This window comes from Bos indicus, chromosome 13 (genome assembly GCF_029378745.1).
Source record: "Bos indicus isolate NIAB-ARS_2022 breed Sahiwal x Tharparkar chromosome 13, NIAB-ARS_B.indTharparkar_mat_pri_1.0, whole genome shotgun sequence".
Classification (NCBI taxonomy): Eukaryota; Metazoa; Chordata; class Mammalia; order Artiodactyla; family Bovidae; genus Bos; species Bos indicus.
This window is the reverse complement of record NC_091772.1, coordinates 10783795-10810817: the sequence shown is the minus strand read 5'-3', so window position 1 is coordinate 10810817 and position 27023 is coordinate 10783795. Positions and strand designations below refer to the sequence as shown.

Below are 27023 nucleotides of genomic sequence, written 5' to 3'. Positions count from 1 at the left end.
ATCTATCAAGGAAGGGAAATCACTGCCAAAAATTAAGAGTATCTATCCCATGGACGGAGAAGGCTGGTGGGCTGCAGTCCATGGGGTCGCTGAGGGTTGGACACGACTGAGTGACTTCAGTTTCACTTTTCACTTTCATGCATTGGAGAAGGAAATGGCAACCCACTCCAGTGTTCTCGCCTGGAGAATCCCAGGGATGGGGGAGCCTGGTGAGCTGCCGTCTATGGGGCCGCACAAATTCGGACACGACTGAAGGGACTTAGCAGTATTGCTAGCGGAAGAGGTATGGTTTTTCTTCGTGGGGGAGCAGAGGAGGAGGGACTTTTATAAGTTTATTCTGAAGAAGTTACTTTTTTAAAAGTGTTCAAAAAAGTTTTTACAACTGATCTTGCAGTTTTTACAAATTGGAAAACTGTAAATGATGTGCAAAGGTCGTTGACAGGGCATTGGTTAAAGAAATGACAGTGGAGCCAAGAACGGACTCTGATTTAGACACTGAAGGTGACGACGTGCATGGAGTGATGCACACGCTCACTCCAAAGCAGAGGGACTTGGGTGTGTAGCGCAGTTGATGGGGGAGCACACACCGTTTTCCTGGCCTAAACTGCAATCAGAGGAGGGTGCCAGCTCCTCCAATATAGTTGCAATAATTTTGAGATCAATTCCTATGGAAAATATTAAAGGCCTCTCCTTGGATAAGCTCATCGAATGTCCCTACCTGATTGCTGTAGACAAATGGATGTGAATTACAAGCATTACTTTATCTGACACATGAAAAATGTCATCCCTCCTCAAAATATAGATGTATAGGCTTTCACAAGCCTCTATACTTTCTAAGGTACATACTCTTCGTTTATAAAATATATACATACACAGATACATACACACACATAAATGACTACAGAAAATACCCCAGAGTTCATTTCCTTATTGGCCATTTCTTTCTGCTTTTGTCTGGCAAGTGATTGGCCAGGATTCCCTCCTGTAAGATTCTGGCATTCTGTTCTCCAGAAAGCTGCTTCTGAGTGTCATATGTTGCCCTTTCATAACCTGGAGAGACACTATATGTAGTTTTGGGGCCCGTATCATTAAAAGAAAAAAAAAAAAAAAAACAGTTAAAAGCTTAGAAGCAGAATATAAAATGAAATAAAACTGTTTAAAGGAAGTAGCCTTTTAAAGCACAAGGATCTTTATCCCATGTGAGTAACTCGAATTTTAATTTAAATGTCTGCTATATTTATCACAGAGCAAAAACATGCAGATATAGTATTGTGAAAGGAAATCTCTTTACAAAGCATTTAACTAGTTCCTTCACAGTCTCAAGGCAAGTTAGCCTGTATTTTAACATTTAAAAAGCCAAAATTAAGACATGGATTGGAATTAAGAAGATTACTTTGTCTAATGTATCAAAACTGCCAATCATTATGTTAATAATTAAGCTCAAGTTACATCCAATCCTCCACGCAGAAAACACATACACAGCATCTACTAGAAGCCAAGAATGGCAAGAAACTCATCACATAAACTCTGAATGTCACAGTTCATACCTAGGTTGAGATAACATTTTGTTTGAAATCTAAATAATACATATGAAATAAAAGGGATATTATAAATAATATTGACAAAATGGTGCTAGAAATTTTCACCAACAATTACTCTACCTGATTCAGATCATTTCTCAGTCTTCAGTTCCATCTAGAGCTCTGAGAGTGAGTTCTAGTTGCTGTTCATTTCAACTTCTTTACTATATTGGTCTTCCTTTCTTCTTAATTGCTCCCTAATTTTTTCATATAACATATCAGCATTTCTTCTATTCTCTTCTTCTTGCTTTAAGGTCAAACTGCAAAATTTATAGAGCTCTTCTTTAAAAAGCATGAGACTATTCGCTGCTGCAGTAACTTTCATTCCCTCCTCATAATGTTTAAAATAGTACAATGGGGGGAAATACAATGAAGAACACTTAATAATGATCACTGTTTTCATGCAGAGGGTTAAGAATAAAACAGCATAAATATTTTTTTTCTTTTCTGTCTTGAGAAAAATGGCTACTTTATCCTTCTGTGAGTGGGAATGAAAAGTAATCTAAACTTTCTTAAGAATAGTTTAGAAATATGGATCAAAGACTGTTTCCAAACGTTCTCATACTTTAACCAAATAATATGCTATTATTGAAGAAAATGAATTCAAAATAATTAGAAATGAATCTGTAGAAAAGATGTTCCTTGTAGTATTAAACATAAGACAGGAAAGTGAAAAACAACCGAAAGTCAATCTGTTGAATCATGAATGAGGTTTCCCTTATGGTGGACTTCTGTATGATCATGAAAATGATCATTTGGAAAAATATACATTAAGTCATTAGAAGCATTCACTGTTAAGAACTTACATTATTTCCATGAATTTCACACTCCACAATACTAACGACGTATTCTCCCCTGTAGAATCCCAGAGGGTAAGTTAAAAATTATAACAGAAGTATGTCTCTGCAGTATTAAAGTAAATAACAGTTCAAATATTTCTTTAAAACTAGGATGCGCAGTACCTCAGTCTACCGAGCTCTCGTTGCCACTCCACTTTCTGATGCCCTACTGTGATTCACTTCTTTTCTTTCAGACAGTTCTTTCTGTAGCTCACCAACCTTATTTTCCAGTTTTTTAATTTCTCCTCTAAGTAGTTCACAGTGGCTTTTTTAAAGTTCCATTTATCTTTCACACAAAAGAACTGCATCCCATATTTTCAACAAGCTAACACAATCTGCAACAAGAAGAAAACACAAAGAAACAAGAAACACCATGATATGAGTAATTTTTGAGTATAAAGGACTGTGCCTTTCATATTCACTCCTCCATACACTGAATAGATATTGAGTGTCTGTCAAGTGGAAGACATTATTCTAAGCTCTCCAGATAAAACAGATAACCCTGGCTCTTGTTTAGCTTGCAGCCTAGTAGAAGAGAAAGAAAAATAAAATAATTACATATATACATATATATATATATATATATAGTAATTATAAATTCAGGTACAATAAGAATGATCATAGGCTCAGCGTATACACTCACTTTTAACACAAAACATATTTGTCTTTTAACACAAAACATATGTCTAAGATGCACAGCACTGTAATATATCCGTAGCTCTAGAGCAGTACTAGACAAGGTAAGCCTATATTACTACACCATACACAAACAGGCTTCATATTGACATTTACACCACGGTCCCACCTTTATACCTCAAGCCAAGTGGTTCTACTTGCAACGTGGAATTCTTAGAGTAAAGACATCACCATCCTCGGAAGCACTTTCATATGACTAAGTCATTCAGGTAGCTCACGTCATTAATCTGTGCTTTGACCTACACATAAATAATACTGTTTCACAGTATCCTTAAATTATTTATAAAATATACTAACTGTACAAAGGTGATAAATAGTGCATCATTAAATGAAAAACAAACACTTCTTAAAAGGACAGATTTTTATCAAAATGATGATTTGATCAATAGTGTTTCTAAATCAAGTTCTCAAAGTATATGTCTCTACAACAAATGAAGATTTTCTCTTTTGCCACTATTCCTTTTACAAAAGATTTTTTAGGAGGGAGGAGCCAAGATGGCGGAGGAGTAGGACGGGGAGAACACTTTCTTCCCCACAAATTCACTAAAAGAGCATTTAAACGTCAAGTAAATTCCACAAAACAACTTCTGAATGCCGGCAGAGGACATCAGGCACCCAGAAAAGCAATCCAACTCTTCGAAAGGAGGTAAGAAAAAATATAAAAGACAAAAAAAGAGACAAAAGAGGGAGGGACGGAGTTCCGTCCCGGGAAGGGAGTCTTAAAAAGAGAGAAGTTTCCAAACACCAGGAAACCTTCTCACTGCCGAATCTGTGCCGAGCTTTGGAAGCACAGAGGGCAACATAACGGGGAGAAAAAATAAATAAACAATTAAAACTCGAAGATTGCGAGTCCTACAGTAACTCCCCCAGCGGAGAAGCAGCGCAGACGCCTGCACGCGCCATTAGCAAGTGGGGGCTGGGCAGGGAGGCGCAGCGCGGGCTGCATCGCTTAGAGTAAGAATCTGGCCTGAATACCCTGAGCACTATCTGAGCGAAATAATTTGGGCTAGCAAACCAGACTGTGGGATATCTACCACGCGAAAAGCCAGCCCCAACCTAAGACACCGCCAGGCCCGCGCACGGAACAAAGTACTGAACAGAGATAGCTGGCTGCAGACCTTCCCCCTCCGGTGACAGGCAGCCAGAGCCGGAAGGGGGCAATCGCAGCCCCAGAGAGACATTATCTATAAAACTGTAAGCAGGCTTCTTTGCTAACTAAAACTTCTTGGGGGTCTGGACGGTTAACATCTGCCTGAGAAGGTGCGCCGGTTTTACACCCAGATAACCGAGTGGCGGGGAGGCGATAAGTCGCAGCATTGGCGCTCGCCAAACACCTCATCACTTGAGCTGCTCGGACCTGGGAAGAGCACAAAACTCAGGCCCAACTGAGTCTGCGCCTCTGAGGACTGCCCGAGTGCCTGAACCTGAGCGGCTTGGACCTGGGAGGTACATGCAGCCCAGGGCCAGCCTCGGATTGTTCCCGGTGGAACAACCTAGAGCCCGAGCAGTGTGGGCAGGGAGGCTACACGCGCCGTGAGCGGGGGCAGACCCAGTGTGGCTGAGGCACTGCGAGCGCACGCCAGTGTTATTTGTTTGCAGCATCCCTCCCCACCTCCCCACAGCGCGACTGAACAAAGAGAAGAAATACAGCTCCACCCATCAGAACACCGACACAAGCTTCCCTAACCAGGAAACCTTGACAAGCCACCTGTATAAACCCACACACAGCGAGGAAAAGCCACAATAAAGAGAACTCCACAAACTGCCAGAATACAGAAAGGACACACCAAACTCAGCAATTTAAACAAGATGAAGAGACAGAGGAATACCCAGCAGATAAAAGAACAGGATAAATGCCCACCAAACCAAACAAAAGAGGAAGAGATAGGGAATCTACCTGATAAAGAATTCTGAATAATGATAGTGAAATTGATCCAAAATCTTGAAATTAAAATGGAATCACAGATAAATAGCTTGGAGACAAGGACTGAGAAGATGCAAGAAAGGTTTAACAAGGACCTAGAAGAAATAAAAAAGAGTCAATATATAATGAATAATGCAATAAATGAAATTAAAAACACTCTGGAGGCAACAAATAGTAGAATAACAGAGGCAGAAGATAGGATTAGTGAATTAGAAGATAGAATGGTAGAAATAAGTGAATCAGAGAGAATAAAAGAAAAACGAATTAAAAGAAATGAGGATAATCTCAGAGACCTCCAGGACAATATTAAACGCTACAACATTCGAATCATAGGGGTTTCAGAAGAAGAAGACAAAAAGAAAGACCATGAGAAAATACTTGAGGAGATAATAGTTGAAAACTTCCCTAAACTGGGGAAGGAAATAATCACCCAAGTCCAAGAAACCCAGAGAATCCCAAACAGGATAAACCCAAGGCGAAACACCCCAAGACACATATTAATCAAATTAACAAAGATCAAACACAAAGAACAAATATTAAAAGCAGCAAGGGAAAAACAACAAATAACACACAAGGGAATTCCCATAAGGATAACAGCTGATCTTTCAATAGAAACTCTTCAAGCCAGGAGGGAATGGCAAGACATACTTAAAATGATGAAAGAAAATAACCTACAGCCCAGATTATTGTACCCAGCAAGGATTTCATTCAAGTATGAAGGAGAAATCAAAAGCTTCTCAGAAAAGCAAAAGCTGAGAGAATTCTGCACCACCAAACCAGCTCTCCAACAAATACTAAAGGATATTCTCTAGACAGGAAACATAAAAATGGTGTATAAATTCGAACCCCAAACAATAAAGTAAATGGCAACGGGATCATACTTATCAGTAATTACCTTAAACGTAAATGGGTTGAATGCCCCAACCAAAAGACAAAGACTGGCTGAATGGATACAAAAACAAGACCCCTACATATGTTGCCTACAGGAGACCCACCTCAAAACAGGGGACACATACAGACTGAAAGTGAAGGGCTGGAAAAAGATTTTCCATGCAAATAGGGACCAAAAGAAAACAGGAGTAGCAATACTCATATCAGATAAAATAGACTTTAAAACAAAGGCTGTGAAAAGAGACAAAGAAGGTCACTACATACTGATCAAAGGATCAATCCAAGAAGAAGATATAACAATTATAAATATATATGCACCCAACATGGGAGCACTGCAGTATGTAAGACAAATGCTAACAAGTATGAAAGGAGAAATTAACAATAACACAATAATAGTGGGAGACTTTAATACCCCACTCACACCTATGAATAGATCAACTAAACAGAAAATTAACAAGGAAACACAAACTTTAAACGATACAATAGACCAGTTAGACCTAATTGATATCTGTAGGACATTTCATCCCAAAACAATGAATTTCACCTTTTTCTCAAGTGCACATGGAACCGTCTCCAGGATAGATCACATCCTGGGCCATAAAGCTAGCCTTGGTAAATTCAAAAAAATAGAAATCATTCCAAGCATCTTTTCTGACCACAATGCAGTAAGATTAGATCTCAATTACAGGAGAAAAACTATTAAAAATTCCAACATATGGAGGCTGAACAACACCCTGCTGAATAACCAACAAATCACAGAAGAAATCAAAAAAGAAATCAAAATTTGCATAGAAACGAATGAAAATGAAAACACAACAACCCAAAACCTGTGGGACACAGTAAAAGCAGTCCTAAGGGGAAAGTTCATAGCAATACAGGCACACCTCAAGAAACAAGAAAAAAGTCAAATAAATAACCTAACTCTACACCTAAAGCAACTAGAAAAGGAAGAAATGAAGAACCCCAGGGTTAGTAGAAGGAAAGAAATCTTAAAAATTAGAGCAGAAATAAATGCAAAAGAAACAAAAGAGACCATAGCAAAAATCAACAAAACCAAAAGCTGGTTCTTTGAAAGGATAAATAAAATTGATAAACCATTAGCCAGACTCATCAAGAAACAAAGGGAGAAAAATCAAATCAATAAAATTAGAAACGAAAATGGAGAGATCACAACAGACAACACAGAAATACAAAGGATCACAAGAGACTATTATCAACAATTATATGCCAATAAAATGGACAACGAGGAAGAAATGGACAAATTCTTAGAAAAGTACAACTTTCCAAAACTCGACCAGGAAGAAATAGAAAACCTTAACAGACCCATCACAAGCACGGAAATTGAAACTGTAATCAAAAATCTTCCAGCAAACAAAAGCCCAGGTCCAGACGGCTTCACAGCTGAATTCTACCAAAAATTTAGAGAAGAGCTAACACCTATCCTGCTCAAACTCTTCCAGAAAATTGCAGAGGAAGGTAAACTTCCAAACTCATTCTATGAGGCCACCATCACCCTAATACCAAAACCTGACAAAGATCCCACAAAAAAAGAAAACTACAGGCCAATATCACTGATGAACATAGATGCAAAAATCCTAAACAAAATTCTAGCAATCAGAATCCAACAACACATTAAAAAGATCATACACCATGATCAAGTGGGCTTTATCCCAGGGATGCAAGGATTCTTCAATATCCGCAAATCAATCAATGTAATACACCACATTAACAAATTGAAAAACAAAAACCATATGATTATCTCAATAGATGCAGAGAAAGCCTTTGACAAAATTCAACATCCATTTATGATAAAAACTCTCCAGAAAGCAGGAATAGAAGGAACATACCTCAACATAATAAAAGCTATATATGACAAACCCACAGCAAACATTATCCTCAATGGTGAAAAATTGAAAGCATTTCCTCTAAAGTCAGGAACAAGACAAGGGTGCCCACTTTCACCATTACTATTCAACATAGTTTTGGAAATTTTGGCCACAGCAATCAGAGCAGAAAAAGAAATAAAAGGAATCCAAATTGGAAAAGAAGAAGTAAAACTCTCACTATTTGCAGATGACATGATCCTCTACATAGAAAACCCTAAAGACTCCACCAGAAAATTACTAGAATTAATCAATGATTATAGTAAAGTTGCAGGATATAAAATCAACACACAGAAATCCCTTGCATTCCTATACACTAATAATGAGGAAACAGAAAGAGAAATTAAGGAAACAATTCCATTCACCATTGCAACAGAAAGAATAAAATACTTAGGAATATATCTACCTAAAGAAACTAAAGACCTATATATAGAAAACTATAAAACACTGGTGAAAGAAATCAAAGAGGACACTAATAGATGGAGAAATATACCATGTTCATGGATTGGAAGAATCAATATAGTGAAAATGAGTATACTACCCAAAGCAATTTATAGATTCAATGCAATCCCTATCAAGCTACCAACAGTATTCTTCACAGAGCTAGAACAAATAATTTCACAACTTGTATGGAAATACAAAAAACCTCGAATAGCCAAAGCGATCTTGAGAAAGAAGAATGGAACTGGAGGAATCAACCTACCTGACTTCAGGCTCTACTACAAAGCCACAGTTATCAAGACAGTATGGTACTGGCACAAAGACAGAAATATAGATCAATGGAACAAAATAGAAAGCCCAGAGATAAATCCACGCACATATGGACACCTTATCTTTGACAAAGGAGGCAAGAATATACAATGGATTAAAGACAATCTCTTTAACAAGTGGTGCTGGGAAATCTGGTCAACCACTTGTAAAAGAATGAAACTAGAACACTTTCTAACACCATATACAAAAATAAACTCAAAATGGATTAAAGATCTCAACGTAAGACCAGAAACTATAAAACTCCTAGAGTAGAACATAGGCAAAACACTCCCTGACATACATCACAGCAGGTCCTCTATGACCCACCTCCCAGAATATTGGAAATAAAAGCAAAAATAAACAAATGGGACCTAATTAAACTTAAACGCTTCTGCACATCAAAGGAAACCATTAGCAAGGTGAAAAGGCAGCCTTCAGAATGGGAGAAAATAATAGCAAATGAAGCAACCGACAAACAACTAATCTCAAAAATATACAAGCAACTCCTACAGCTCAACTCCAGAAAAATAAATGACCCAATCAAAAAATGGGCCAAAGATCTAAATAGACATTTCTCGAAAGAAGACATACAGATGGCTAACAAACACATGAAAAGATGCTCAACATCACTCATTATCAGAGAAATGCAAATCAAAACCACTATGAGATACCATTTCACACCAGTCAGAATGGCTGCAATCCAAAAGTCTACAAATAATAAATGCTGGAGAGGGTGTGGAGAAAAGGGAACCCTCTTACACTGTTGGTGGGAATGCAAACTAGTACAGCCACTATGGAGAACAGTGTGGAGATTCCTTAAAAAACTGGAAATTGAACTGCCTTATGATCCAGCAACCCCACTGCTGGGCATACACACTGAGGAAACCAGAAGGGAAAGAGACACGTGTACCCCAGTGTTCATCGCAGCACTGTTTATAATAGCCAGGACATGGAAGCAACCTAGATGTCCATCAGCAGATGAATGGATAAGAAAGCTGTGGTACATATACACAATGGAGTATTACTCAGCCATTAAAAAGAATACATTTGAATCAGTTCTAATGAGGTGGATGAAACTGGAGCCTATTATACAGAGTGAAGTAAGCCAGAAGGACAAACACCAATACAGTATACTAACGCATATATATGGAATTTAGAAAGATGGTAACGATAACCCTGTATACGAGACAGCAAAAGAGACACTGATGTATAGAACAGGCTTATGGACTCTGTGGGAGAGGGAGAGGGTGGGAGGATTTGGGAGAATGGCATTGAAACATGTGAAATGTCATGTATGAAACGAGATGCCAGTCCAGGTTCAATGCACGATGCTGGATGCTTGGGACTGGTGCACTGGGACGACCCAGAGGGATGGTATGGGGAGGGAGGAGGGAGGAGGGTTCAGGATGGATTTTCTTTTAAAAATTTAGAAAAAGAAAAAAAAAAAAAGATTTTTTACTAGGATAATATTTTTTTAATTAACTTTTTTATTATACCTTGTTCTTTTCATTAGATGCTTTCTTTACAGCCCTAAACTGACAAATGGTTCTTTTCAGGCTAATATTAAATACTTAAAAATACAAACAATACCTAAACTTTGGCTTTTTACATAAAACCATTGTACTGGGAAGTAATTTTTTACTAAAGGAGTAAACAATAAATAAGAGTAGCATTAATGGGGTCGCTAAGAGTCGGACGCGACTGAGTGACTTCACTTTCACTTTTCACTTTCATGCATTGGAGAAGGAACTGGCAACTCACTCCAGTGTTCTTGCCTGGAGAATCCCAGGGACGGGGGAGCCTGGGGGGCTGCCGTCTATGGGGTCACAGAGTCGTACATGACTGAAGCGACTTAGCAGCAGCAGCAGCAGCAGCAGCATTAATGGACAAAGAAAATATATGAATAATACTAATAAAGCACTGAATTTAGATCAAAGGAAAAGGAAAAACATAACGTTACTTGTGTTATTTGATAGGAAGCAGTATACCAGGGTTTTTGGCAGTTGTCATTTTCAATAAGAACTACCTTTTATGGCAATAAAACCTATCTGGGAGGTATTCCTTCATTCCTTATAAGAAAGAAACCCATTTTTAAGAAATCCATAATAACCATGCTATTAGCCTTCTGAGGACTTCCAATGCAACTGCTATGCATTATTATAAGCACTTGACATGTCTTAAGGCATTTTTAATCCTCACAGTAATTCTCGGAGACAGGTAATACATTAGGTCCTCTACACAGGGAGAAATGGAGCACAGAAAGGCTGAGGATCTTGTCCAAGCCCACACAGCAGGTCACCAACAGACCCAGAATTCAAACCCAGGAAATCTGGCCTCAACACTGTGGTTCCAAAACATGCTGAGAAAGCAAGATTTAAATAAGCCTTTCTAAGTAATATGATAGCAAACGAACCTATATTATTATTCAATGTTTACCAATAACTATAGATAATTTCTTAATCTTAACATATTTTTTAAATTTTATTTTATTTTTAAACTTTACAATATTGTATTGGTTTTGCCAAACATCGAAATGAATCCGCCACAGGTATACATGTGTTCCCCATCCTGAACCCTCCTCCCTCCTCCCTCCCCATACCATCCCTCTGGGTCGTCCCAGTGCACCAGCCCCAAGCATCCAGTATCGTGCATCGAACCTGGACTGGCGACTCGTTCTATATATGATATTACACGTATTTCAATGCCATTCTCCCAAATCATCCCACCCTCTCCCTCTCCCACAGAGTCCAAAAGACTGTTCTATACATCAGTACCTCTTTCGCTGTCTCGTACACAGGGTTATTGTTACCATCTTTCTAAATTCCATATATATGCATTAGTATACTGTAAAAAAATCAAACATCTTTCCATGTAGGCAATATTGGAAATCTACTTGCAATAAAGACTTGCTTTTCGTAAAGAAATTCATCAATAGGCATTCATGTAACCATTCTGCCGTTTCTTCATGCATCTGACACACACTTATTGAGCAGACATGTGTTAACGACACTCTTAGGATGGGAAGGATGGTTTTAGTAATTCAGAACTTTATGACCCAAAAATAATAATTAATGAAAGATTGTCAATAGCTTTTTCTACTGAATATAAACAAAAATTTCCCCTTTTCCCAGGAATCTATAAACAACATGAAGTTAATATGATGTGGTGTTTCAGAGTACCTTACAAAACCGTAGCTACTCATGATGGCACGATCATCCAGAATCAAGGAATGATTCAATCCTATTCAGTATAGCCTAAGTGTTTGTATATTCATGATTCTATAATTTTTAAAAATCTATGTATGATAGAATTAATTGAAGTAGTCATCTCCATATTCAATTACATAAGAATATTACACTTCAGAACCAATGAACAAGCCCTTACCATAAAACTATATATGAACAGAAGTATTATGTACAATTAGTTTACCGTAATAGTTTAAAGATAATGTCATACAATCAATAAGCTTTCTAATATCAGAAATGGAAACAAGATTGAACTCAATGAACACGTCCTCTGCTGGCTCACTTCCAAAAGCATGTACACACTAAAAGCTCCCCTCTGAATACAAAACAAGAAACTCCTTGGAACTCCCCGTTCCTCTTCAGTTACCATCCAGTTCTCCATTGCCTGTCCCAGGAAATAGTGCCTATGGAGCTGTTTACGTGTATGCGATCCAGTTCAGCTTCCAAGGGGACTAGTCACTGAAATGACTTCTGGCCAAAGGCACTCGTCCTCACCTTACCCTTTCACGGTTAAGTGAAAAATAACGTGCCTTACCTGAAAATAGGAGAAAAACGTGAACTCAAAACCAAGTTTTTTCCCTGTTTGTTTGAATTAATTCATGTATATTCAATCTACCAAAAATGAATTAGGAGATGGTTTTTAATGTTATAAAGGCTGGCTTCCCTTAAAAATATTTCCCATCAGTGTATCTTAAACAGGGAGTCCCTACAGCACATTTGAAAGCTTTTTTTTTTTTAAGGACTAATATCTGGAGAACCGACAAACTTTATATTACTAGGAGCCGAAATCTATTAACACCAATCAGAAAGAGGAACCAATTCCTAAATAAACGCAAATTATATATAATGGTAATGTTATACGTCGATACATATTACCTGCTTACCTTCAGTTACATGTGTGCTCAGTCCTGTCTGTGACTCTTTGCATCCCCTAGGACTGTAGCCTGCCCAGATCCTCTGTCCACGGGGACTCTCCAGCCAAGAATATGGAGTGGGTTGCCACAACCTCCTTCAGGGGATCTTCCCAACCCAGGGATTGAACCCAGGTCTCCCAACAATACTGGAGTGGGTATCCTATCCTTTTCACCAAGGGAACATCCTGACCCAGGAATTGAACCGGGGTCTCCTGCATTGCTCGTGGATTCTTTACCAGCTGAGCTACCTGGGAAACCCCTACATTCAGTTATATTAAATCTTAACAGCCAACGATGAAAGTGGATAAAGCATTTTTAATAATATTTACTGATTTCCCACCTGGAAATGAAATAAGTTATAAAGTTATTATTTGTACCCTAACACCAAAGGTCCCATCTGGAAGGTTCAATTCTTTTAATAGGCAGTTGGGCTGATTCTATGACCTACTCTGTCGCTGGATATTCATCCCTAAGTCCATCCTAAAGGAGGTCAGTCCTGAGTGTTCATTGGAAGAACTGATGTTGAAGCTGAAACTCCAATACTTTGGCCACCTGATGCGAAGAGCTGACTCATTTGAAAAGACCCTGATGCTGGGAAGGATTGGGGGCAGAAGGAGAAGGGGACGCCAGAGGATGAGATGGTTGGATGGCATCACCGACTCAATGGACCTAAGTTTGGGTAAACTCCGAGAACTGGTGACGGACAGGGAGGCCTGGCGTGCTGCAGTCCACAGGGTCACAAAGAATTGGACATGACTGAGCAACTGAACTGAACTGAATTGAACTGAAGTCAACTATGCCGAGATATCAGACAGAATGAATCTTTAGTCTTGGCGTCAGTGACTGGCAGTTTCAATGGAAAACCTTGACCACTGGCAATGCTTTCTCTTTACACGTATCTAGGTCAGGGACTATCATTGTCCTATTGTTCATAAATTCAATTCTTTAATCCTAGTATTCAGTATTTGATCTCACCTTCTTTATCATGTAAAGAAATTATAAAAATGGAAGAAGTAAACAATAGCCAAGAGAGTTTTTTGCCTCAATTCCAAACACAAGCTATAAATTATAATAGATTCTAACAATATTTTAAGTTTTCTCATTGAAGTGCTATAAAAACTTAAGTGATCATCTGTTGATTCTAAAAGGCTACTTTTGAAAGGAAATTTTATTTGTTATGAACTCTGCAGCAAACTGTATTATGTTGTTAAAGAATAGAAAACAGTATTAAACCAGAAATTCAAATTTACATTTTTACACACCTGTGAATGGTTATTTTCATCTCCATCACATTTTTCTTCTTCCTCTCATGTCATTTCTAAGTCTAGTTCTGCTGACAGATCTGTAATTTTTTTTAATTACTTAGAATATTTAGATAAAGGACAGAATATTTAAAACATTCTATCAAATGACAGCTTATATCAATCTTAATCTTCAGCTGAATATTTACTTCTTTAAGAAATACTTCCAATGATCTCAGACTTCAAGAAACCTTGTGGGAAATACCAGAATTCATCAGGTTACAGGCACACAAACATCTCAAGGATTCATTCACAAATTCACCCAAACATCAGTGAACAAAACAATCAGAAACAAAACAAAATTTCAAAATACAGGACAGATATATAAAGCCACAATATCTTCTCTATTTCATAACAGGACCTTTTATAACAACACGCCAAGCTTCAACTGCAACATTATTCACAGTTTACAAAATTCCTTGATTTTCCTTTTCTCAATTTCTTAAATTGAAATGCTTCTTTCCCAACATATTACTTTTCATCTTTTAAGACTCAGCCTGCTTTGTAAAGTTGTCCTTGATTACAGCTGTCTTTCCCCAGATAAACAGGTATCTCTTTCCTTGTAGCTACCTTAGGACTTTATAGATTTTTCAAGTGTATCTTCATCACCTGAATGTAAATTATTTCTTCACATGTCTACCCTCTTGGCCCTTAGACTGCAGACGACAGGCACTTAAAAATCATTCTGGTGTACATAAGTCTTTAGTTCTTTTATTCAATAATTATTTTTGGGGTTCCTACTCAGTATGAGACACTGGAGTTTAAAGAAAAATGTAGATAAAAGGTATCAGGGATGGCTTTTCAAGAGATACTGCCTGAGCGCAGACTTACACAGTTCAAGGGAACAGAGGGCAGGTGAGGGAGAGCACGGAAGGCTGCAGCAAGATGGGGAGAGAAGCACACACATGAGAGGGTAAATATTTGTTCAAAGTACAGGGACAGGTGAGGAGGGCATCAGCAGTGGTTCAGGATTCCAGAGCAAAGGACAGAAAGGACGAGAGGTGGAGAGTCAGGCAGAAGTCAGATTATGAAAGCATCACGTGTCACTTTCAGATGTCTAGATATTAATGTGATTTGACGAGTGGTTCATGGCCACATGTGCTGTTTAGACAGGTGACTCTAAACACTACAGGAGATGGAATTTGAAGGGCATACAAATAAATGGCGGGAGAAGAATCTGAAGGCATTAATAACGAAAAAAAAAAAAAAAAAGGTGATGCAGGCCTGAACTGGGGGAGTGTTTCCAGAAATATTTAGGATATAAAACTTTCTGGGTTGAGTACAGAATAAATCTTTATGAAATCAATACATGTACAAATCCTGGGACCCTGAAGGAGTAGACTCTGCCGGTTACTCGATAAAAGGTATTGACTGAGAAAAGAAATGATATGCATGAACTGTCTGAAGTTGCTTCTATTTATTTGGTGGTTTCCCTATGTCTCATCTTCCAGTGTTGCAAGGATATGTGTAGGTGTTTTATTTGAATTTGTGCTTCTTGGACCTACCAAGCTCACTGAAAAACAACAGCAAACAAGTCACTTGTAGAGATGTAAAAAAATACAAAAAAAACACTTTGAGTTTATAGCTTGTAGTCACTATTCTAGGAGATAACTGAGAATCTTGTAAATGCAAAGGTAACTTCTACAGGTGAGGAAGGAAAAGAAAAAAACGATAGGAGTGAAAAAAGAAAGTGTATGATTTCTTACCATAGCCCTGATTGTATGACTGATTGAAGGCACTAAATTAATTGGTATTTATGGACAACACGTATTAGATATGGTTACTCAATAGACTGGGCATCGCAGTAGAATAAGAATTGCTTTTCTATATACTGCTTTTAAATGATACAGATCAGATCAGATCAGTCGCTCAGTCGTGTCCGACTCTTTGTGACCCCATGAATCGCAGCACGCCAGGCCTCCAGCACTCCTTAAAACCAATATTCCTTCTGAACTATTAATTCATTACAAATAATACAAGTTGATATATTAGATGGATACAACTGAGGAGGTACTATGTAGCAAATTTCCCATGACTCCCATTGTCACTCAGAAAGCCAATTCTAAAATATATAAAGTCATAAAAAACACAAGAAATATTTTAGCATTGGGCTTCAGAGGTGCTCTTGCAGTCATACTGAGTATAATTTATAATGAACACTTATGAATTCAGAGCTATGTAAAAATATATCTAAGAAGCCACATTTTGAGAAGGCAATCTCTAGATGTCTACCTAGGTCTCCCAACTAGATGCAAAATTCTAAATGTAATCCTGCTACACACTTTCAGGTGTGCTACATACTAGCCTAAATGAATTTACTTTCTCCTAACTCTCTTTGTCATGTATGATGGTCTTACTATGGTAAGAGGAAGAATGCAAACACCTTTCTAAGAAATACTGTTTGGCTGTAGGTGGCATAAAAGGAGTCAGCACACAGTAGATTTTCCCACAATATCTAATTTTGGAAACGTCAGTGCCCAGGTGGCCCAGGGCTGAAAGCTCTGGGCTTCTTCACTACCTTGTTTGCTTTCTCTGTTTTCTGGCAGCTGAGACCTGCACAGCTGATAGAGCGTGTAAGTCCCTGCCAGAAACACCACTCCAATATTCACCTTTTCTTTATCTATTAAGGTTGTCAGGGGAGTGTGTAATTTCCTCGGTTCTGTCTTGTCACAGCAAACATTTGAAGTGAAGGACGTTAAAGCCCTCAGCGTGTCACAGCTCTCAGTGTTACAGCTCCATGTTACAGCTCAGTTTTACTTAGAAAATAAAGGAAAATACATCCTCAAGGCATGAGGGCACGCCAACCCAAAAGACACGGAGAAGAGACGAAGAGAGAGAGGGAGAGAGACAGAGCACGCACGCATGGGACAGAGACCCCTGGACCTTTGGCTTCTCTTTTTATATGTTTTTTTTCCTCCCCCTGGGCTTGCCCCATGTAAACTGGGCTAGCCAGGAGTGCTGTTTTTTTCTACCTGAGGTCCTCACTCCAGTCCTCAGACCTTCCTTTGTTCTATCTTTGCGGACTCTACCCTTCCTTGTCTTTTAGCCACCGCCATTCTGGATTCGTTTTTCCTATTCTAACTACCTAATAAGGTCATCTGTCCCAATTCTGTGGATGCTGACTGATTTTTGGTCATTGATTGTGAAATCAATAGACACTGATCATCAACTTGCAAATGCCTGGCTCTCTGACAAGTCTCAATACTGAGGCTCAAACTGGTAGAATCCCAACCTGAAAAATATGAAAACAAAGTCTCCATTTATTAGAATGTGAGGAAGAATACAACTCTGACCTGCTCCCCTAAGCTCACTACTGCTTCACAGCTTATTGTATCTTACACGTCACTGTAGGCGTCTCTTCATGAAGAGATGCTAACTACTGTGTCTAATTTTTTCTACTTTTTACTTTTCTAGTGTTACTTACATCGATTCACTCAATCTGTTCCCTATTCTGTATTTCATAAGAACTTTATGAATAATTTAATTGCCACAGAATTATTAGATATTAAAAATCTTGCATGTTTCAAAGTCAGTGTCGTATTTATTGAAAATAACAATTCTAGCATTTAGAACCCTATTAATCTGTTTTGTTTCAAAACTTAGTTTCGTTTCCTACATCATGCTAATGATTCAGAGGATTTCTGTGAAACAAGTGCCAAAAAATCAGCTATCTTAAAAAAAAAAAAGTCAATGTCTTCCATATTCAAATTAGTCTACCTCAAATAACAAACACCAGTACAACATATACGTCTGATGCCTGAGAGTTACTTAGAGGGGTGGGGTTTCCCCTACTTCTAGCACCACCACCCTTCTCCCCCACCCCCAGTATTCTCTGGAGCAACAATGACTTTTTCTCTTTTCAGTGGAAATACACTGGAGCCATGTAGAAGGAATTCTCTCAAGTGTCCTCATCAACTCCAAACTCACCTCCCTAAGGACTTACTTTCCTCCCTTCCTCCTGTCACTAGAATCTCTCCTCTCCAAAGGGTAATCTCTGGATCTGTGGTCTAAATTCCTCCCCCTTTACATTCCTTCTATGGATCATCTCCACCACTTCTTTCTCCCTCTTTGCTTAGCAATGGTATCTTACACCTGTAATTGCTACTGCAACTCTTTGCTTCCCTCTGGCTATAAACATGCTCAGAAAGAAAAACAAAATAATGCTTTTTCTCGATCCTGTTCTGTCCTGCACTATCCGATGCTCCTCTTCCAGATTTCTCTAAAGGCAAGGCTACACCCTTGCTACTCAGAAAGCCTGTTAGAAACACAGAATCTCAGACCTCCTGCTCAGCAAGTACACTTCCCACAAGATCCCCAGGCAACTAATTCAAATGTGAGAAACTCTGGTCTACACTGAGTCTGCTTCTACATGACCTCAACTTAATTTATTCTTCTAAAATCTTAGCCTCAACTTACCCTCAGGAGAAGGCAATGGCAACCCACTCCAGTACTCTTGCCTGGGAAACCCCATGGATGGAGAAGCCTGGTGGGCTGCCGTTTATGGGGTCGCCCAGAGTCAGACATGACTGATGCGACTTAGCAGCAGCAGCAACATACCTTCACTCTACCCTCACTTTGGAGACACTTCCCTCCAAACTGAAACTGCATTAGAAGCTGGAAACTTCCAGTGGACACTGTAGCAGGCTGTCGGTTCCTTGATCTCCCCATCGTGGCCCCTGCTCTCTCCTTCCTTCCAGTTCTTTTGTTTTGGCCTAGCTGACACCATCCTATGAAGAGGCATCATCTCATATGACATCAATTTGCACACATTTACAGCTGAGCGCCTATGCCCACGTTCCTGCACAGAGGCTAACACACAGCTCTGCGTGCCCAGGGACCTCAATCCTGAATGCCTTCTCACAGCCAGAAAAACAATAAGACAAGGAAAACTCTGCTGTTCCTCTCGGACAAGCTCACTTCAAATTCATCGCCCATGTCAAATACTCTCCCTTTTTCTAAAGACCTAACATTTCTTGCCACCTTCCCCCATAGACCCTTGCTTCCTTTTCCTTCATTTCCTCCCTGAACTCTATGCCTCTCTCATCTTCATTCCCTCTTTCCTCTTAGTTCTCAACCTTCCTGAGGTTGTAGAGCATCTTGAAACACAACTAGTAATTTTTTTCTTTCGGCCACGGATCACACTGACCAGGGATCGAAACTGCACCCCCTGCATCAGAGTCTTAACTGCACAGTCTTAACCATTGGACCAGACCTCCAAGGAAGTCCAGGAACTCATAATTTAGCTCCTTAAATGGCATTCTCAATTTAATCTGTGGCTGACACCTGATAAGATACACTATATCCCTCCTCGACTTTTTCCTCACTACGCATCCGACAGGTGATTTGCTTTGGCTATTAGAATACGTCAGCAGTCCCATTTTAATTCAACATTCTGTCAAATGACCTTTCTATCAAATCTAGTTCTTACCTTCTACTTGTCCATTTAATGTCTTCTTTTCCTCTTTGACCAGCAGCTCCAGATAAATGATCCACATACTTCTGTGGAAGGCTCTCAGAGATACTCTGTTAAAATGAACACTGAGTTGCATGAAGATTTCCTAAACCCTTTCTAAGAAAATATCCTACTTTTACAAACTGCCCATGTGCCGGGGACCAGCCCCAGCTGATCCAGGGTATTCGAAGGAGAGACGGCCTAGGTGGCTATTTATATGCTAATTAGAGATATAAAGAATAATAGAATGAGGATAGCTCAGTAGGAAAATTCAGTGGAGAAAAGAGGCTGAGTAGCTTGGTTTTCGCGGGAGACCAATAAAACTTCAAGACAAGAAGTTTGCACCACTTATGTAGGCCGCAGGCGCCCTCTCGAATAGCGGAAGGTGCCTCACCCTAGACACCTTCTCGAGTGGGTCTTAGAAGCCCAGGCGTAATTAGTAAGCGTGGTGGGTTCCGAGCTCCAGATGGAGACTCAGCTGGAAGTTAAAGGGAAGAATGACATGGGGAGACCAACCGTTGGTGAGCAAGGCCCATAGCTTTATTTTCAACAGGGGCTTATATACCTCTAAGTTACACATAGAGGATAATAGGGGATGCAAAGTCAGCAGTCTTTGATTCTTATCAAAAACCAGGGTTTCTTTCCTGCAAATTTATCGTATACAAATGGTTTAGGTGATTTACATCATCTTCTGGCCAGAAGGCCTATTAACATTTTATGACTCTTGACAAGGACTTATCAACAAAGACTTATTTTCTCTAAGAGTAATTATTTTAAGGTTTGGCGCCATCTTCCAAAGATAAAATTGCATTCCTATAGGGCAGATGTGTAATGGGTTTACAACAAAGGAAAGAATTTATTACCTTAAGGGTCTAAAGTTACTAACACCAAGGCCACTACTTATTTTTTCTACATACCCACTATTAATTAATACACATTCAAGGATACAATTCAGGGGATGTGAAAACTTGGCAACAAGCATTGACTCATCAATGAAATCCTTTACTAGTCTTATTCTGACAGTTTTTAACTCTCTGAGAGGCTCTAAGCTATTTGAATATCTTAAGCTTCCCGTGCCTCTCGAGGCTGGGAGACTGTAAACATTCGTATGCATAGCTGTAGGAGTCAGGGTAAACTTGTCAGGCGAGTTAGAGAGCCATCTGAGGGGTTTGGATTTAAACACTCCTAATTGCCCAGGAACTTTATTAATTGGAGCTGTAAGTTAACTCTTTGACAGAGAGAGCGAGATGGTGGTAGGGGACAGCCCCCAGTAAAGTCAGAGGTGAGAGCACAAAGCAATAAAGTAGGCAGACTCTGGTTTTTTGGGGGGAAGATACTCGAGAATATCCAGGGAGACTCCCGAGGCTCGATCCCGCCTTTGCGTATCTCGAGCCTCCTTCCACATGACCTTTGTCACGAGCGGAATGTCTCTCGACGGCTCCCGGCACCCACGTGTAATTCAGGTAAGACAGGTTTTGCCAAGATCCCACAGCTGCTAAGTGTCAGAACCAGGATGCTGACTTGAGGCACGGTGCTGGATCACCAGGCAGCAGCCGCCTGCAGCGAAGAGAGCAGGCCCTTCCTATCTCCTTCCATTGGTGCCACCTTCAAACAGGGCACCCTTACTTTCTGTTACTTCAAGTATGGCTGCCATAAAGGTACTCCGCACATCCAAAATGCTTTGTATTATTAGCGTAAAAGTGAAAGTCACTCAGTTGTCTCTGACTCTTTGCCACCCCATGCCCTATACAGTCCATGGAACTCTCCAGGCCAGAATACTGGAGTGGGTAGCCTTTCCCTTCTCCAGATCTTCCCTGACTCAGGAATCGAACCGGGGTCTCCTGCACTGCAGGCGGATGCTTTACCAACTGAGCCATCAGGGAAGCCCTTGTTAAAACATCACTAAAGCAAACTGCTGTTGTCATAAGCCCACAGATTTATCACTATCCCCCATACTTTTGCGTCTCTTGAAATGTTCCTTGCAGATCAACTTGACAATTCAAACGCAGTAATACTTTCAAGTTTCAAGAACTCTCTTTTCAAGGCCAAAGTGGTAAAAAACAAACAAACAAAAACACAATTCAGCCTGTTGCTCTCTGACGCTCTCTAGCAGTTTTACACGTGCACATGTACCAAAGAAACATACATTTGGTTGGGAGACTGGGACTGACACATACACACTACACACTATTGTGTAGGAAACAGATAACTAATGAGGACCAACCGTATAGCGCAGGGAACTCAACACTCTGTAAGAGCCCATAAGGAAAAAATGCTTTTTAAAGAGCTGATATATACACGTAACTGATTCAGTCTGCGGCACACCTGACACTAACACAATAATGTAAATCAACTGTACTCCAATAAAAATCGAGGGGAGAACGGAAGGAAGAGACACAAACATTTGGCTATAGACTAACCTGGAATAATGCAGCAATTTTTAGATAAACGTCACTTCAGAACCCAAAGTGTAGGGTAGAAAATCAGGATATTATCATTATCCTCAAATTAAAAACAATTAGGAGCCCGGTGGCAGCGCGACGCAGGCACTGGCCAAGCCCACTGCTGGCGCCTCACAGCTTTCTCCGAGCGCTTCGCCGGCCCCACGCGGAGGGGTCCCGGGTTCGACTGCCAGCTGCCCGCCCCTCAGGCCAGAAGGTGACTGCCCGCCCCCTCGGCTCACAGGGCCCCGGGGCGCCGGCGCGCCTTTCCCACTGACAGGGCCCCGTGCCCGGTTCACAGGGCCAACGGCCGCCGGCGCGCCCTTCCCACCAACAGAGCTCACACGACCCCTGCGGCGCCGGCCCGGCTCCCCGCTCACACGCACCCCTCCCCCCGCTCCCCAACGAACTGGCTCCCCGCTTACACGCTCTGGGCTCAGCGGCTCACGCTCCCCGCTCTCACGCACCCCTCTCCCCGCTCCCCAACGAACTGGCTCCCCGCTCACACGCTCTGGGCTCAGCGGCTCACGCTCCCCGCTCACACGCACCCCTCTCCCCGCTCCCCAACGGCCCGGCTCGCCGCTCACGCGCCGCCCTCACCCCAGTGCGCCGAGCGGCGCTCCCGCTCTCACAACCCCCGACGCCGGCCTACGCTCCCCGGCCGCACGCCCCCAGCGCAGGCGCCCGCCCGGCTCGCCGCCCACACAACCCCGCCCCCAGGCACGGGCGGGTGCTGGCCGCTCACACGCCCCCTGCGCGCCGCCGACCCTCGCAGAGGGCCCGGCCTAAGCTCTCCGCCTGGCGCCCGCGCCGTGTTCTGCGAGAAGCCCGTGGAGCCGGCCCGGGAGCTGCCCCGCGCGGCCGAGGGAAGGCTGCCTGAGGCGGGGCGCCGTGAGGGCGGGGGCGGGCGGGCGTCTCCCGGGGCCGCTGCTCTGGAGCTGCACAACCGCGTGCGAGATGGCGGGTGTGCCTGTGGTTCCACTCCGTGCTTGTGGGCAGGTCGGTTTCGGCGGCTTCCCGCGCGCCGGGGACGCCGCCACTTCCTCAGCGACCCCGGCCGCCCCGCGTCTTCGAAGCCTCTGTGTGCGCGGGCTGCGCGGTGGGCCTCTCGCCCCGGTGGCGCGCGGAGAGACCGGGAGACGGGCTGCTGGAGCTCAGGTGCGAGTTACACCAGGGAGGTGGGGACGGGGTAGCCCGGGCGTTAGAGCCGCGCCCTGAGGGCTCTGGTGAGTGTAGCCCCACCGGGGAGCCGGCCATGCAAACACCCTCCCCTCCCCGCCGGGGAAGGGCGGGCAGCAAGGGGGCTCTGGGGCGGGAGGCTCGCTCTTCACTCCCAAGGCATTTCAGAGGAGCGATGGGATTACTCTGTGTGTAGATAGCTGTTAGAGCGCTAGGGGCTCATCTGGTAAAGAATCTGCCTGCAGTGGGGGAGACCTGGGTTCAGTCCCTGGGTTGGGAAGATCCCCTAGAGAAGGGAAAGGCTACCCCCTCCAGTATTCTGGCATGGACTCTCGCAAAGAGTCAGACTTCGCAAAAAGTCAGACTGAGCGTCTTTATCTTCACTAATTAAAGGGCTTCCCCAGTAATTAAGGGGCTTCCTTCATAGCTCAGTCGGTAAAGAATCTGCCTGCAATGCAGGAGACTTGGGTTTGATTCTTGGGTTGGGGAGATCCTCTGGAGAAGGAAATGGCAACCCACTCCAGTATTCCTGCCTGGAGAATCCCGTGGACAGAGGAGCCTGGCAGTCTACAGTCCATGGGATTGCAAGAGTCGGACACGATTTAGGGACTAAAGCACCACGCAGCACTTTGGGGAATGGATCAGATAGAAGAAAGACTGGTTCTGAGTGGGGTATAATAGACAGCAGGAGAGATGGATGTGGTCAACAGCCTGGTCGGGGGTCACTGAACACCGTGTCCTGAGACGACAGGACTTGTAGGTACAAGGACAGGGGTGGAGGTGAGAGGAGTAGCGGGGGAGGGGAGGGACCGCGTCTCTGGAGGCTTCTCTCAGGCAGCAGGGTAAACATCTGGCGGTCAGCAGGAAGACCCTTTGGGTAAGGTGAGTTTTGTTTTGAACATTCCAAAGCACTTAGTCTGACACTTGGGCCATTTAACAGATGGGGAAGCTGAGCCACTAGGAATTAGGGATCAAGTTAAAGGACATGTCTGAACTTGTAGCTGTTGGAAGCGGAGCCGCAACTTGAACAGTTTTCTTCAGTTCCAGTCTGTTATTCTTGCAACTTCAGGCAGTTACCTTATCTAAAAAGTTAGGAGACCACAGTGGGAGGTTCACTGGAGAAGTAGTACTCAGAGGGGCCTTTGTTGTTCAGTCCCTAAGTCATGCCCCAGTCTTTATGACCGCGTGTACTGAGGCACGACGCCAGGCTTCCCTGTCCTTCCCTGTCTCCCTGAGTTTATTCCAATTCATGTCCATTGGGTCAGTGATGTCATCCAACCATCTCCCCCTGTGTAGCCCCCTTCTCCTTCGTCATATCCTCAATCTTTCCCAGCATCATGTTCTTTTCCAGTGAGTTAGGACTTTACATCAGGTGGCCAAAGTATTAGAGCTTCAGCTTCAACGTCGGTCCTTCCAAGGAATATTCAGGGTTGATTTCCTTTAGGATTGACTGGATTGATTTCCTTGCTGTCCAAGGGACTCTCAAGAGTCTTCTCTAACACTACAGTTCAAAAGCATCAATTCTTTGGTGCTCAGCCTTCTTTATGGTCAAACTCTCATACCCATACACGACTACTGGAAAAACCATAGCTTTGACTATAGGGACTTTTGTCTGCAAAGTGGTATCTCTGCTTTTTAAAACGCTCTCTAGGCTTGTCATAGCTTTTCTTCCAAGGAGCCAGGGTCTTTAAACTTCCTGGCTGTAGTCACCATCCGCAATGATTTAGGAGCCCAAGAAAATAAATTCTGCCACTGTTTTCATTTTTTCCCCATCTATTTGCCATGAGGCAATGGGACTGGATACCATGATCTTAGTTTTTGAATGCTGGGTTTTAAGCCAGATGTTTGAGAGGGGTGGAGGCTTTCCAATAAGTTCCCACTAGGGTGGAAAGACTAGGCCACGTGGGAAGAAAGGAGCCCAAAGGCGCAGACAGTGCCCACAGGTGCTGGCTTTTCAGAGTGTGAGGCCAACGGTCTATTTCGCTCAGACTTGAATGTTGGTTTCCCACTTTGGGAAGTGGCAGGGTGGAGGGGGGGAATCAGGGGTGAACTTAGAAGTGTAAAATCACTGGCTTTTCTGGGTCTTAGAGGGCGTCAGTGCACCTTTTCTTGCAGTCCTGGCTGCCTTTGGGGGCTGGCCATTGGGACAGCTGAGCTGGGTTAGACTAAGAATTGGTCTTGATCTGATTGACCCCTCACACCCTGGACGCACACATGCTTTTGAGAATCATTCCTCCCTGGCAGATGGTAGTTGGTTTAGGGCAGGGACTCTGCCTTTTTCATTCCAGAATCCCTCATGGTTAGGTGCTGTGTTTGGTCAATTGGAATGATGCACTTTGTATCTGCAGAACTGATCATCGTTTGAGTCTTTAGGAAAATTATCTTGAGTTCCCAGGGGCTTACAGCTGGAGGTGGGAGCACAAAATGATGCAATTCCCAGTGTAAATTTTACAAATTTAAGTCTTAAAAAAAGAAATAAAAATTTAAATCTGAAAACTCAGTTGTATCTTTACCAGTTTATTTCATACTTGTCTTTTGTATACCTGCTGATCTCCTAATCGTGCAAGAGCTTCAGCTGTCCCTTAAAATAATATTTGTGATAAAAGGAATATTTAGTGAATTCTAGTAAATCAGACTTTTCCATGATATCTTTTTAACGAGTTGATGAAAGAGTAGGTAGAAGTCATTCTTTCATTTTTCATTAGAAATCATTTCTTACATCCAAGCAGCATTAAATAGTGTAATTTTGTTGTTATACCCGTAGTGCTAAAGCATTTATTTTGGCTCTAAGAGGAGATGGGTTGCTTCTCGTTGTTTTGAGATTTTTTTGTTTGTTTGTTTCATTGTTATAGCATTATTGGGGTTTCTTTGGTAAAAATTTTAATTGAAATATAGTTTACTTACAGTGTTTTAGGTGTAGGGGTTGCTTGTTGACAGACATTATGTAGCATTTATGAATTTTATAATTCTAATATTTTTATCCTTCCAAGGGAAATTTTTTTAGAAATTTGCCAAAGTAGGTAGCAGAAAAACTGCTTTGGCCTTTCTGTTTTCTATCCTAGCAGTGTGTAGGTTTTTGTTTTATTTTGTTTTGTTTGGTAGTAACCTTTTAAGATCCTTTTCCAATAAATAATAAGTTATTTCCATGCTTTTGCCATGTGTTATTACTTCTGTAGACTATTGGTTTTTTGTCATTAGCTTTATTGAGGTATAATTTATGTACAACACAATACACATTTTAATAGGGTTTTGACAAATGTATACAATCCTTGTAAGCAGCAACCCAACCAAGATTTCTGCTATCCCAAGGATTCCCTGTTCTCTTCTGTGGCACCTCCCATCTGCAGCCTTAGGCAGCCAAGGATTTTCTTTGCCCTACAGATTATATTTGTCTTTTTTATTGTATTTCTGCAGTCAGCATGCCAGCAATTGCAAACTTTTCTGTACAGGGCCAGTGAGAAGCATACAGTGTGTACTCCTTTCTGTCTGACTTCTCAGCACAGTGTCTTTAAGATTATCCCTCATGACTATGTTGATTGTGTATTTTGTTAGTAATTCATGCCTTTTTATTTTTTTTAATAGTGGTAAACGATACAAAACTTAAACGTTGCCATTTCTAACCATTCTTCTGTGTCCACTTCAGTGGCATTAATTATATTCCCATTGTTCTGCAACCAGCACCCCTGTTTCCAAAGCTTTTTCATACCCCCAGATACACTCTCTAGCTTCTAAGCAGTAACTAGCCACTCGTCTCCCCCGTCAGCCTGGTAGCCTCTAATCTACTTTGTTTCTGTGACTTTTCCTATTCTAGACTTTTCAGATAAGTGGCATCATACGATATTTGTCCTTTTGTGTCTGGCTTATTCCACTAAGCAGTGTTTTCAAAGTTCGTGTTGTGTATGTATCGGCACTTTTTTTTTGACTGGGT

The 27023-nt window shown here is 41.6% G+C and overlaps 1 protein-coding gene and 1 long non-coding RNA gene across 11 annotated transcripts in view; one reads left to right on the top strand and one right to left on the bottom strand.

Moving 5' to 3' along the window:
- LOC109567899 (putative ankyrin repeat domain-containing protein 19) overlaps positions 1 to 22597 on the bottom strand; it is a 55387-nt gene extending 32790 nt beyond the window's left edge. For all 10 annotated transcript variants that reach the window (XR_011570310.1, XR_011570311.1, XM_070801966.1 and 7 more), the window contains exons 1-6: positions 22517 to 22597; positions 13985 to 19546; positions 3233 to 3354; positions 2543 to 2754; positions 2387 to 2435; positions 1662 to 1840 (exon numbers count right to left, since the gene is read on the bottom strand). The gene's annotated coding sequence lies outside the window, so the exon portion shown is untranslated. The remainder of the gene's footprint in view (positions 1 to 1661; positions 1841 to 2386; positions 2436 to 2542; positions 2755 to 3232; positions 3355 to 13984; positions 19547 to 22516) is intronic.
- Positions 22598 to 22666: 69 nt separating this feature from the next.
- The window catches only part of LOC139186647 (uncharacterized), a 54376-nt gene continuing 50019 nt past the window's right edge, over positions 22667 to 27023 (top strand). Inside the window, exon 1 of the long non-coding RNA XR_011570309.1 lies at positions 22667 to 23074. This is a non-coding gene — a long non-coding RNA (uncharacterized lncRNA). The remainder of the gene's footprint in view (positions 23075 to 27023) is intronic.